The sequence below is a fragment of the Suricata suricatta genome, chromosome 5 (genome assembly GCF_006229205.1).
Source record: "Suricata suricatta isolate VVHF042 chromosome 5, meerkat_22Aug2017_6uvM2_HiC, whole genome shotgun sequence".
In the NCBI taxonomy this organism is placed as follows: domain Eukaryota; kingdom Metazoa; phylum Chordata; class Mammalia; order Carnivora; family Herpestidae; genus Suricata; species Suricata suricatta.
The window spans coordinates 79,973,022-79,986,077 of NC_043704.1; the positions used below are offsets into that span (position 1 = coordinate 79,973,022).

Consider the following 13,056-nt stretch of genomic DNA (forward strand, 5'->3'; position numbering starts at 1 on the left):
GCTCCGCGCCCTCGCCGGCTCGCAGCCGCTCCCTTTGTTAGCGCCGGGCAGTGCCTCAGCTGTCTTCCCCGGGCCGGGCCGGCCCCGCACTCCCCTCCCCCAGGTGCCGCCCGGCTCTGCGCGCCGCGGCCGCAGGGGAGCCCGGCAGTGGGAGCCCGGCGCCAGGTCCCCGCAGGAGGGTCTGCTGGGGAGGAGCGGAGGGCTGGGGCGCAGGGGTGGAGGGGACGGCGAAGGAAGGAAGAAGAGCGCGGCGGAGGGGCGGGGGAAGCGGCGGTCTCCGTTATGCAAATAGTATGGCCGACGGGGTGGGTCCGCGGGCACGCGGAGCCCCGGACACCCTGGCCTGGTCCTCCGGGGGTCGCTCGTGGGCGGGCCTCCGGAAGTGGGGTGCCGGTTAGGGCACCTCGTTATGCTGGGACCCTGCTCTCCCCCTGTCGCCCCCCCAGGAAGGCGGTAGGAGGAACAAGGGGAGGGGCGACGCAGCGGCCCGGGATCCCCCAAAAGCCGGCTTCTCGCACCACCCACCAGGCCCCCGAGGGTTGAATCCGACCCCTCAGGGCTTTCATCCTCACAAGCGGGAACTGTAAATCCTGTCTCTGCTACCGACTGACTGTGTGACTCTGAGCAAGTCACTTAACCTCTCTGAACTCTTCGTATGTAGGATATAAAACCGCAAAATCTCTCTTACGGGGTTTGACAACATCTGGCGTAGCACGTCCCAGGTGCTCTCAAACACTGCAGACACAACAGGAGTGTGGCCCCCAAGCTGTCTGAGGGCTGGCGGGACGGGAGGCCTCGGGTACGATGTTGAAGGGAGCGAAGTTCCTTTCCCTGGGGCCGAACTGGGGCTGCCAGGGGAAGCCGCGCACCACCTGTGAGCAGGGTGTATACTGACCGTCCCTGGTGCCCCGGAGACAGAAAAGGGCCCCACAGGAGGGCCAGAAGGAGCCTTGAGCCACCACCACTCCAGTCCCTGGAGAGCAGATGTGGCAATAACCATCACCCAACTGTGTTTTGAGCACCCACTTGGCACGAGGTTGTGTACTTGGAGGGAAAAGGGGAGTGGAGTCGTCTGGGTCCTCTGGGAACACACAGTGTGGGGAGCACACCTAGTGCTTGAAGCCCTGACACAGAGCTCTCTCCAAATTGAGGTGATGACTCCCCACCACCAACTCAACTTGGGAAAGGTGAGGTCACATCCTCCTGTCATCTCTTAACACAGTTATCTTCTTCCAGATACTGCTTTCTCCCTGCCCTCTTGCTAGGGAGCTGGCTGGCCGGCTGCTGAGAAGCATTACTGCTGGGTACCCAGAGCCCCAGTTCCAGAAGCTGCCACACAGTGACTCCAGGTCTCTATGACCAAGTAGCCCAGTATTGGTTTGACTTCCTCAGCCTCTCTGAGCCTTTTTTTTTTTTATGTTTATTTTTGAGAGAGTGGGGTAGGGGCATTGAGAGAGAAGGGGACAGAGGGTCCAACGCAAGCTGCCCACTGTCAGTGCGGAGCCTCATGCTCTGCTGGAACCCAGAGACAGTGAGATCACCACCTGAGCCAAAGGCCGATGCTTAACCAACTGAGCCACCCAGGCGCCCCTCTCTGAGCCTCTTTTGAACCTCTTTCCTCTTCTGTATGGAGGAGATATTAATGACACTGTTGTTTTCAGGACTGTATGACATGACCTCTATGAAGCATTTAGTTTAGTATCTGTTACTGGGCGTAACAGTAACAGTGACATGAGTGGGTGAGTGGAAGTACAAACTCGTGAGACTGTTTGTGGGAGGATGCTGCTGTATTGGAGATCTCAGACTTTATTCTGAGAAAATTGGAAGCTCTTAAAAGATTTTATGCAGGGGCATGGCATGCATCCTTGTGTTTGACATTGATTTTTCTGCCAGCTTCCTGGAAAGTGGATGGCAGGAGCAGAGCCTGGGAGCATGGAGCACACAGCCCAGCCTGCAAGCTGCCATCAGTGGAGACATGATAGGAGCTGGGGCAGTGACAGCAGGAGGGGAAAAGGACATGCAAGTAATATCTAGCATTCGGGAGCAAAAGCAATTTGCTTATTGTATTGCCTCTCCTTCTCATAACATATGTGGTGGCCTTACGCCATCGTATGAATAAGAACATTGAAGTCATCAAGGAAAATGGAAGAGCTAGAATTTGAACCCTCTCCTATATTAATGGAAAGCCTTAATCATTTCCTTCCTCAGTATCACTTTTATGTCAACCCTGCATAAGAACCTAGAACAAGGGGACGCCTTGCTGGCTCAGTCAGAAGAGCATGAGACTTTTGATCTAGAAGTGGTGAGTTCGAGCCCCATGAGTACAGAGTATAGAGATTACTAAAAAATAAATAAATAAATAAACTTTAAGAAAAGAACGAAGAACAAAAAAGAGAGGAGAGGCTTTTCTAGAAGCTTCTCCAGCCTTGCTCCACAGAATTCTTTATAAGAACTCCAGCCAGATTACAGAGAAAACAAAGGAAGAGGCTCATTATGTATTGTTGCCTTACAAGACAAAGGTGACCACAGATGACATGAAAAGCCCAAGAAGTTTCTTTTATTTTTTTAACTTCATTTATTTATTTTGAGAGAAAGAGAGAGCATGAGCAGGGAAGGGGCAGAGAGAAAGGGAAAGAGAGAATCCCAAGCAGGCTCTGAGCTGTCATCACAGAGCCAGACACGGGACTCCATCTCATGAATGGTTAGATCATGACCTGAGCTGAAATCAAGAGTTGGACGCTTGACAGACTGAGCCAATCAGGCTCCCCCATGATGCTTCCGGGGCGATGAGGTAGATGAGTGGACAGGTAGGGAAAATGCCCCTGGAAGATGTCCAGGGTGGGTCCCTTTGGTGAGTGGGACACTCCCTCAAGGCTGCAGTTGGGGCCTTCTGACCTATAAATGGAAGACAGAAGTGGGGTGGACCTGTCCTCCCCAGCCCCTCTATGAGGCTTTCCCATGCATTGTCTCTAGGGCCCCTGACTTGACAGGTTATTTTTCTTAGAAGTATAAATACCTATTTTCCCTCTGGATACTACCTCAGCTCCCCACTCCCATGACCTCAGTCTTTGCCCATGAATAATATTTTAGGTAATGTCTTTCTTGGTCATCATTTTAGGCAGTTTGCTGGCTAATACAAACAATGCCCTGCTTTATAATGTTCATTACAGTAAGCCACTCATAGGCAAGATTTTTCTAGCACTCTTAAATTGGAGGTGGTGGTGTTGCACAATCTTGTAAGGAATAAGGAAAGCACAGGCAGCTGAAAACGTCTTCCCAAACCCTTCTACCTCATCTCTTTCTAGACGCTCCTCTAGTACCTTCAAAGACATCCACAGTTCTCTGCACCCTTTCAGCACCCATGGCCCAATAGAACGGTGGGCTGAGGGCTAAAGGAATTGGTCTGTGGTCTACCTGCGCCCCCTACCTTGGACTTCAGTGCTCTCAGCTTCAAGGATAAAGATACCTACGTGCAGCGAAGTCTGTGGAACCCAAGTCCAAGAACAGAAACAGAGTGACAGCATATCTGGGAGAACAACACTAGGGGCAGAGGCTGGACATTAGAGATGGGCCCCTTGGGAGGACCACGGCCACAAGACGGGAATGGCTGGCCCGACTATGCCTTGTACAGCAGGCACGGCCTTGCTGCCTCAAGACCTCAGCGTTTGATGTGGGCACTGTGGGAGCAGGTGTGGGCAGGGAAATGGAGGTGGCAGAGGTTTCATCAGACTCCACTTCACCCAATCAACGTCAGCCTCCAGCCTTGTCCCAGGAGCTATGGGGAGAAACCAAGTCCCAATTCTCAAATCACTTATGTTTAAGCAAAATATCTTTTGATCCATAGTAATAATACAAATCGCCATGTACTGAACATCTATTGGGTGCAAGGCAGCCTATGTGCATGTTCTCAGTCCTCACTTGGGGGGTTGGGGGGTTACCATTCTAGAACCCGATGTACCCAAGTCACCTTAGGCTACTCCTCATGTTGCTTCCTGAAGGCCTATCTTAGCATGAAATTAATGTATAGGAGGCAAGGGGATGGCTATAAATCTCACTCTAAGAATGTTAAAAATTGAAAGAGGTATTTCCTGCAGGTTTCTTAAGACAGAGTGGTGTCATAACAAACATTAAGATGCAAGACTTCCTAGATACCAGCTTACAACATCCCTTTTTCAGAACTTCCACTCATGACATAACCTTCACGCATTTCTACTGAGGCCTCCTCAGCATCCCTCTTCCTCCCATGATGCTCCACCAACCCCCCTGCCCCCACCTCCCAGGTTCTTCCTTCTAGAGGTCTCTGTTACTTGTAACTAGCCTCTCTCAACGACCCCAAAAGATGTGAGAAAAAGAGTAGGAAGCTGAAGAAAAAAAAAAAAAGACAATGTACATGAATTTAGAGCCTTAGATTTACAAATGGCTTTCATGTAGGTTATCCCACCTGAGCCCTTTTCAGACTCAGAATAACCTTTGAGGTAGGTAAGTCTCTGTATCCCCCCCATTTACAGATGAGAAACCTGGGGCTTACAGGTAAGGTGAGTTGCTTAAAGTCTGCTAGTGAGTGTTGAGCCGTGCCTTGAAACCTACGCCTCTTCCCTTCAGGCAGCATCTGGCCCAGGGCTACAAACGCCTGGACAAATCCATCAAACTCTCAGTAACGCTTCCTCAGCTGCAGCTGCCAAAACTGTTGCCCTGGAGCCCCGGGGCAAGACCCAAGCTGTGCCCAGAGACTAGGAGTGACCAGCAATGGAAGGAAGTGCAGGGGTGAGGCAACTCAGAAATCAAAGATGCTTGTAATAAATTCCCTCAAAAAGATAGGAAATTGGCTTCTCTCAAGTGACTTCTGTCAGACCCAAAGTGCGAGCTGCCTCCTATGTATTTATTACTGGAGGATGACCTTCAGGACAAACACAAGTAATGGTCAGGCTTTGTGCAAGAGTGTGGGGGGGGGGGATGTCAAGGAAACTTCTCTGAAATTAACAAATGTTTTGAGGTGGAGAAAGAAAGTACCACATGCCTGTTGGTGATTTCTCCCAAACCTGTCTCTGTATGGTCTCCTGGGTTTTTTCTAAAGCTATTTTCAATCGTTTTTTGTTTTCTTCTAACTTTACAGATCAAATTTGCTTTAGGAAATTTAGAAAAGTCAGAAAAGTACAAAGAAGCAAGAGGGAGAAGGAAGCCCATCAGCCACAGGTGGAATCAACCTCTTGGCCTATTTTCTTCCAGCTTTTTCCCATGCATTTTTCTACAACTTTTCATAGTTGAGATCATAATATATAAAAATGATATCCAGCTTTTCTCCCCCATTTAGAGCATAACAAGCATTTCTTATATGTATGTAATAATAAACGTATTCATTCCCTTTAGCCCTTATTAGATGCAAGGCAGACATTCTTCGGCAAGTTGTTAGTGGTTTATTGCACCCTGTGTTGGCTGCATGAGAAACAGGTTACGGGCTGAGAGGACTCGCTGACTCTGGAGTCAGGCTGCCTGGGTCTGAATCATGACTCTGCCACCTCCTCGTTCCGTGACCTTGGGCAAGTTAATTAACCTCTCCGGCTCCATTCCCTTACATATAAAATGAGGATAGTAGTATCTACCTCACAAGAGTAGTTCTAAAGATTAAACAAGTTAATTACATGAAAAGTGCTTAGAATAATAAACGGCATGGTGAGCACTAAGTAGTAGCTATTAGCAATATACGGGATATGTGGTAGCATCATAAATTATTCGGCTATTCTGTTGCAGCTAGACATTAAGATTGTTTTCAAGGGGCGCCTGGGTGGCTCAGTCGGTTAAGCGTCCGAACTTGGCTCGGGTCATGATCTCACAGTTCGTGGGTTGGAGCTCCGCATCAGGCTCTGTGCTGACAGCTCAGAGCCTCGAGGTTGCTTCAGGTTCTGTGTCTCCCTCTCTGTCCTCCCCCGCTCATGCTCTGTCTCTCTTTGTCTCAAAAATAAGTAAAACATTAAAAAAATTTTAAAGATGGTTTTCAATTTTTCCACTATTGTAAATCATCCTATAAACCATTTACTGCATGCATTAGGGGAGGAAAGGCAGACTGAAACTCTGCTGTAGAAAAATTTGAATGCCAAGATAAGGTACTAATACATTCAAGATAAATGACCCAGGAGAAAGACTCTCCTTGGAAGGAGATATCCAAGTCAACTTGAAGAGCTGACATTTAATTCTGTGGCAAACATTTTTTGAGCTCTGTGTGCCAGGAAAGGGTCTCAGCTAGGTCAGGGAACACAGAGATGAACAGGGGACACCAAGATGCACAAGAGATAGGACTTTATCTCAAGGAGCTTCAAACAGTTACAAAAATGTCACATCTGGTATGTCCATGAGTGAATTTTCACCATGGCGTATTTCTACAGTTCACTTATGTGGACTGAGATGACAAAACACCTGATTTCACAGCACCAGTGCAATAGGAAATATAGACTCCGCCAGTCTTCCTTCATACCCTCTTTGAGAAGACTTGAGAAAGAATGCCTGTTTCACAGAAGAGTTGTGACATTAGAGATGATGCTCATAAGCCTTCGTATAGTGTCTGGTACACTGCTCAAAAATATATATATATAATAGCTGATAGTCACTGAGGACTTGCCCTGTGCCAGGCACTACATCGAGTAGTTTTCAAACATTCTGTCCTGGATCCCTTGTGGCAACCCTCTTAGGCAGATACTATCAATTTTATTGGTCGTATCTTCTAGATGAGGAAGCAAAGAAGTGGGTGACTTAACCAGGGTCAAACAAGGCATAAGTGGTGAAGCTGGATACTTAACCAAGCCATTTGATTAATTACAGCAAGTGAATGGCCAGTGTTGAGTTTCGGTGATTTAGACATTCCAAAGACCATGCCATTGCTTACTCTGCTTCATCACATGTATTTTACACACGTCTCCTCAAAGAGAGCTGATGTTTCAGGAGACAAGCTACGCAACACAGCACGGACCAATCTATGGGGTCAGTAGGCCTGAATTCTACCCCCATCATTCACAGTCCTGCTTACAGAAATCAGACAAGGCTTGTCCCCTTTACTGCTTTATGAAGTGAGGACAGTTGGACTAAGTAAGTTGTTTCCCGGCCTGGCTGACCTTTCGAGTCACATGCAGAAATCATTTACAATATAAATTCTCTCGCCCCTCCAATATTCACTGGTTCAGGGGTCAGACCTTGGGTATCTATAGTCATTAACGTGGTCCCCAGACAGTGTTAACGATTAGCAGGATTTGCAGACAAGTAGACGAGGTTCCTTCTAAGGCTCTTTCTAACTTGTCCCGGAGAGGTTCTTCCCAGGGGATAAAAAGCCACCAACCATGCCTAAGTATGGCAGTGCTCCATGTCCAGGGGAGCCCTCTCTCCCAATAGTGCCCTGAGTGAGGGACCCTTTGCCAAGGGACTGTGAGCTTCAGATCGCTCAGACAGGGCTGCAGCCTCAGCTACATTCTCGCGGACTATCATCACCAGTAGTTAACGGACTGCCAACAGCTGGACAATAACCTTTGGAAAAAGCCACATTTCCCATCACTGAGATAGTTCCTAAAGTTCAAATGTCTCCTGGAAAGCTGCATCAACTTTCTGGCCCCACTATGTACGGGGTACAACGCAAAACCTTTTATACCATGAGAAACCTGGGGATACGGTTGCAGCATTATCCTGCCAGGAGCGGGTGTGCATACTGGTGCTTCGAATTAATCTGTAACCAGCACTGCTAAGATCTAAGTGTGTGGGCAATCAGATAGGCATTTGAGGAAGCACTGATGAGGTTCAAGTGCAGGAAGTAGCCCCTGAACAATGTCACATTATCCATTACTGTCTTTCTTCAATGATATCATAAAGCACTCAACTGTCAAGTTCAATTAGCAAGTAGGTGGTCTATAATGATAATAACAGCCTGTACCTCTCAACCTAAATGGCTCAGAGCACCACGAAGTCATGACTCAAAAGCCTCAGAATGACTCCATCCAGGAGGCAGGGACACCAGGGTAGGCCCACTTAGCTGGAGGATGTGTGTGGGTGTGTAAGGGTTTAGAAGAGGGGAGTACAGACTTGTATTAAGTATGTACCATCGTATTTAAAGTATTCTATCGATTTGGCTTGGGATCCTATCAAATGAGCTGTAATTCCAGGGAGCACGAGGTACCATCTATCACAGCTCTTTGGCCAGTTCCTCTGTGAGGTCTTTGTCAAACTCACAGGAAGGATGGATAGTAGAAAACTCATTTCCTTGCCCAAAATAGACACAAAGTTCCCAAGTTCACATTCAGAGTGAACTACACAGGAGAGATTTTTATTTGTAGAATCTAGGACTCATGGTTGGGTTAAGAAGAAAGGGACACAGTGCACCTGCTTGATTTTAATCTACTCTCTTTAAAATGTGTTCCTGACATAAAGGATTCCCAAGGTGCTTTCCTATAGACCTTTCATATGAGGTCTAATTTACAGATAAATGAACTGAGGCATAGAGACTCCAATGGCCTGCCAAAAATGAGCCAGCTAATAAGTGGCAAGCTTTGGACTAGAGACCACATCTTCTGACTCTGTTATAGATGCTAATAAGGGGCCACAGGCAGCCCAGAAAATATAGAGAGAACCAAAGACTTAAAAAGCAGAAACTGCTCTGGTCCAGCCTCTCATAACGAGGCCCCTGAGAGGAATCAGGCCTTGCTTGTTATTTTCCGACTTTTCATCGTGGTCAGGGATCATTAGGCTGGGTTTTCAGCCTGTCTCTTCAAACGGCTAAGAAAAACATATAAAGTGATAAATGGAGGTGGTAGAGAATGGCCAGAAGCCTGGTGGAATGTTATTGTTTCTGCTGGGAAGAAGGAAGTCACTCATCTGAGATAGATTTGTGAGACCATAGACCCCTGACGATACATTTCCTTCACCTCAGCGTTTTTGGCACACAGGGTAAAGTGGCATTACAGCTTTTGAGATCTCGCAAGCTAAAAGAAATAATAATTCCTAGTTATTGATTTGTGAGGTGAGATAGAACATGTCAAGATTAGGATCTGGATATTCCCATGATCCGAGAGATCATAATGACTTTCTCAAATCACAGAACTGGGAACTGAGCCCTGCCACAGTTAATCCTCACAGTGACCTTGTGCATGCACATCATTAACAGCATTTGGAAACGAGATAACTGAGGCTTAAGGAGTTTGAATAATTGGCCAAAGGCCATATGTCTTGTAACTGGCAGATCTGGGGACTGAACCAACATGTATGTGACTTCAGGGCCTCTCTTCAACCCCTGTGCACATCAGTTTTTCCTTGTAAGTGGAGTGATGTGAGCGTGGCCTGACTCATCTCTCTGTTATCTCTGACTTGTTTATACTTTTTCATTTCTCTGAAGTGCGCTCTTCCCCTCTCCCTGCCTGCATGAGCACGACCCCTCCTCTAAGGTCTAATTCAAGCCTGACTTTCTGCAGGAAGCCGTGAGTCCAAAACCATCTCTTTCTTCTCTACAGTCTTGGAGACACTTGTAGAATTTCCCAGGATTGTATTATTTTTGTGGTTGTTCATTAAATATATAACTAGATGAGGTTTTTTTTTAAGTGTATTTATTTATTTTGAGAAAGAGAGCGGGAGAAGGACAGAGAGAGAGGGAGTAAGAATTCTAAGCAGGCCCCACACTATTAGCACAAAGCTCAACATACAACTGGAACCATGAGATCATGACCTGAGCTAAGACCAAGAGTTGGACTTAACCGACTGAGCCACCCAGGCACCCGAGACTTGTGGGTTTTTCTTTTAAGTTTATTTATTTATTTTGAGAGAAACAGAGACAGTGTGAGTAAGGGAGGGGCAGAGAGAGAGGGAGAGAGAGAGAATCCCAAGCAGGCTCTGCACTGTCAGCACAGAGCCCAGCACAGGGCTGGGACTCACGAAACCTTGATATCATGACCTGAGCTGAAACCGAGAGTCAGACTTAACTGACTGACCCACCCAGGCACCCCAAGATTTGTGTTTTTTATATGATTTCAAATAAATATGCATTTGATATTTCATAGAAACACTGTTTTATATAAATAAATCCACAGATCAGGACAAATTTTCCTTTAACAGATTCAGAGGTCTGAATCAATTCAGTTCAGGATCTTCTTTCTAAGCCATTCCCCAAATTTGGACCCAGAATCACAGGGGTATGGAAGTGGGAGTCTCTCCTGGCTTTATCTATGGCCAGGAAACAGACTTGCTCCTCTTAGCTGAGATTTTCCCCTCTGATCCCCTCCAAGGCCTTTAATAAAATTCCAGAAAGGCCACGTCTCTGCGATGTGCCTCTTCGGCAGGCTAGTGCCATGGCTCATGCCCTAAGTAACTAATGTGTCAGGAGCTAACTGTGTGGTAGTGGTCCTTCAGCAGGCTTTGGGACCAAGCAGAACAGATGTTCCCTACATTGCTTTTTACTAGCCAGGTGGCTTCAAGAAAGCCCCTTAACCCCTCTGAGCCTATGAAGCAGGGGCACTGTAGCGTCTGAAAGATCACAGTAAGGATCTGCAATAATGCTATTATGTACATCAAATAGGTACTATATGGTAGCTACTACGACTCTCAGACATGACCCCAATCAAAAGGAGGTAAACAACTAACTTCCCTAGGGTCAATTCAGAAACACACACACACACACACACACACACACACACACACACACACACACACACATAAAACACTTTTGGTCTTACCTAAAATGCCTCCTTCTTCTCTTCCGTTTTTGTTCTTCTTCTAAGCCCATTAAAAATTAAACATCGTAACTGCAATTACCTACTGTTTGTGTCCCTCCAAAATTCACATGTTGAAACCCTAATGCCCAAGGTGATGGTGTGTGGAGGTGGGCCTTTGGGAGGTGATTGGGTTGTGAGGCTGAAGCTCTCATGAATGGGATTTGTGTCCTTATAAAAGCTCCCTGGGAAAGCTCCTGTGCCTCTTCTGCCTCACGAGGACACAGGGAAAAAGATGACCATCTGTCAACCAGGAAACTTGCTAGATACCGAATCTGCTGGAGCCTTAATTGTGGACGTCTCAGCCTCCAGAACGGTGACAAATAAATGTCTGTTCTTTATAAGCCCACCCAGCCTATGGTATTTTAGTTATAGCGACCTGAACAGATTAAGACACCCACTTTATGAAATAAACTTGCATCCATGAGAGAATTTGCACTGCTCTTTTGCTTCCGAAAGAGCCCTGCTCATACCTGATATATGGAAGAAGAAGCAACATGGGGACAACTTGCTCACGTCTGTCTAACCCTTCAGCCTGGGACTGAATCAGAAGGCTAGAGGCAACAGGAAGATCTTGTACTAGTGCTTGCTCTTCACCATGTGATAAACCCCTAAGGTATGGCCGGAAGATTTTACCACATTCATGGAGTGTCAAAGATGATCTCATTTCCCTCGTGAGGAAACACAGTGGTGGAGAAGCCTCCCCTGCGGTGCAGAGTGACAGCACCCAAGGTGAAATCTGCTCTCTCGGTGCTCAGATTTCTTTCACCTTTCCAACCATCAGTTTAAAAGCATTACCAAGTACTCCTTGCACGCTTGCTCTTTGGGGTGCAAGGCAGGGGGCCAGGGCCCCAGCCCTGCAGGGGGGTCACAGGATGGAGAAACCCTGCCCCACAGGAGGCACAGCCATGTGGGAACAGCTCAAGACGTTCATGACCCAGAGCTAAGTGAGGCACCCAGGCCTGTGCAAGCCCCACCGTGCAGGACATATACTTGCTCCATTCACTGCCCCATCGCTGGTCCCAAATAGTTCAACGAAGGCATCGCCTATAACTGTTAGTGCTGTTAATGGACTCTAGGGCCCAAGGGGCTGGGATTGAATCCCAGGTCATTCAAGGAATAGCTGAGCAATCTTGGGCAAGTGACCGAATCTCCCTGTGCCTCGACTTTCCCATAGTAAAGCATGGATAGTACTATAGAGAGGAAATGAGCTAATACTTTAAGAAGTGCCAGCACAGGGTAAATACTCAAAGGACATTAACCATAGTTATTATTCTTAGCAACCACATTATTGAGAAGAAATTAGTATCTGATGAGTGTGTGTGTGTGTGTAAATATATATATATATATTCTTGATATGCCATCAAATGATATTTAATGAATGAATGAATGATGGAACAAAATTGAATGAATGCAGTTGGAATCAGAGAAGGAAGGGATTTTTGCAGGCTGAAGTTCTCAAGGAAGGTGTCACAGCAGAGGCCAGACCTGAGCCAGGCCTTTAAGAAAGAGATCAGAGGCACCTGGATGGCTCAGTCGCTTAAACATCTGATTCTTGGTTTCAGCCCAGGTCACCATCTCACGGTTCATGGGTTAGAGCCCCAAGTCCGGCTCTGCAGCTTGGGATTTTCTTTCCCTCTCTCTTTGCCTCTCCCCCACTTGCACGGTCTCTGTCTCTCTCAAAATAAATAAACAGACATTAAAAAAAAAAAGCAAAATGTGGGATCTGCGCAGAATGAAACAGGAAGAGAAGAAAAATGTTTACATTTTCAGAAGCTCTCTTAGACAAAGACCTAACATCTAAAGATGTTTATTGAAGTGTTATTTTTCTGAAAAATATTGGAAAAAAGCCCAGCCAGTGAGACAATCAAATACAATTTGATAAATGTATAAAATAGATTACTTGTAATCCATTAAAATATTTTCCAACAAGAGTGAATAACAAAAAAGCTCAGATTATAAGAGTCCAAAAGCACCACCACACATCATACCAGATTAAAATCTCAGCTGAGTAAAAGTATCCACTTGCATATAAAAAGAAAGGAAATTATCAAAATGTTAGAAGGAAGGAATTTGGATACTTTTGTTTCTTTAAATCTTTCTTAGTTTTTCAAATTGTCTACAATAGGTATGCATTATTTTAATAATTGTATTTGTCTTTAGTTATGGTAAAATATAAAATCTGCCATTTTAACTGTTAGGGTGCCCAATGATACAGGCAGCAAAGAATTGCACAGAGTAGAGTAACAAGCAGGACAGAGTTTCTTCTCTCTCCAAGGAAAGAGAGGGACCAGACATCATGAGAGATGTTGGCCCCCAGTCTCTG

The 13,056-nt window shown here is 46.3% G+C and overlaps 1 protein-coding gene across 3 annotated transcripts in view; it reads right to left on the reverse strand.

Annotated features, from left to right (window-relative positions):
- The window catches only part of ST6GAL1 (ST6 beta-galactoside alpha-2,6-sialyltransferase 1), a 119,735-nt gene extending 108,434 nt beyond the window's left edge, over nucleotides 1-11,301 (reverse strand). The window contains exon 1 of one of the 3 annotated variants that reach the window (XM_029939663.1): nucleotides 11,204-11,301. The gene's annotated coding sequence lies outside the window, so the exon portion shown is untranslated. Of the gene's footprint in view, nucleotides 1-525; nucleotides 593-11,203 lie in introns of those variants that run through there. The other 2 variants (XM_029939659.1, XM_029939662.1) reach the window with 2 other exon arrangements.
- Between the last annotated feature and the right edge of the window lie 1,755 nt (nucleotides 11,302-13,056).